This window comes from Phalaenopsis equestris, unplaced genomic scaffold, assembly GCF_001263595.1.
Source record: "Phalaenopsis equestris unplaced genomic scaffold, ASM126359v1 Scaffold000002, whole genome shotgun sequence".
Lineage (NCBI taxonomy): Eukaryota > Viridiplantae > Streptophyta > Magnoliopsida > Asparagales > Orchidaceae > Phalaenopsis > Phalaenopsis equestris.
Window position 1 is genome coordinate 40656408 of NW_018164444.1, and position 1155 is coordinate 40657562.

At 38.8% G+C, this 1155-nt stretch overlaps 1 protein-coding gene across 1 annotated transcript in view; it reads left to right on the top strand.

Moving 5' to 3' along the window:
• The window catches only part of LOC110030693 (protein FIZZY-RELATED 3), an 8098-nt gene that overhangs the window by 6168 nt on the left and 775 nt on the right, over positions 1–1155 (top strand). The gene's annotated exons all lie outside the window — the stretch shown is intronic.

Here is a 1155-nt window from a genome sequence, read left to right on the forward strand (position 1 = left end):
GATATATATATATGTGTGTGTGTGTGTGTGTGTGTGTGTGTGTGTGTGTGTGTGTGTGTGTGTGTGTGTGTGTGTGTGTGTATATATATATATATATATATATATATGGCCCAAAAAACAAAATATATTGCTACAAAAATTAGGTACATCTCATGAAAGGGGGATCAAGAGAATCTACAGGAATGAGAACTTTCAAAAAATGAAAAGAACCATTACAACGAAGTGTTTGCTCAGCAGAGCAAGAGGATCCAGCTAACCAGATAGCAGGCTGGTTCCCTTCCCTAGGAGTGGGAGTGTAACTCCAAAGAACTTGAACCCCGGAAGAGAGTTGCCAAATTTTCTTAGTCCAGTATATCAGCTGCCAAGGGATGGAAGATTTCTTTTGGAGAATTTGAATTAGTTGCAAGTCATCAGACTCAATTGTAATATAATTAAGGTTGAGTTAGGAGGCTATCTTTAAGGCCCAAAAAATGGCCACAGTTTCAGCTTGCAGGGCAGATTTAATCCAGACAGGAGATTGGAAGTGCTCATCTGTGCAGAGAAGCAACCATCAGTGTTGATTTTGACCCAAGGCATTTTGTACCAATCTTCCTGATTAGCTCTTAACTGTCTTACCTGCTGTAGTCATATTGATATCATTAAAAGGCATTTCTGTACTAATCAGGAAGATTAGTACAGAAATGCCTTTTAATGATATCAATATGACTACAGCAGTTAAGAGCTAATCAGGAAGATTGGTACAGAAATGCCTTTTAATGATATCAATATGACTACAGCAGTTAAGAGCTATAATGTGGGCTGCAATCCTTATTTCCTTATACTAAACAGGGTTCCTAGCCATCCAAATAAACCATGAGATGATCAAGGGGATGAAATGAAGTTTCTGTTCTTTCCAATCCATCCAGCAGTCTTCCATATTTCTTCATGAGCAAAAGAGAGAGTCGAGTTGCAAGTAGTTCAGGGTAGCTAACCAGACTAAAGTGGGAAAATTGGGCAAGTGAGAGGCTGCTGTTCAGGGTAGCTAACCAGACTAGAGTGCAAATAAACCATGTGAGAGACTGCTGTCCAAATAAGTGTACCCCAAGTAGTCTCCTGCCACCTGAAGGAAGATCTAGATATAAACTCATTAAGAGATTGACTATATATATATATATA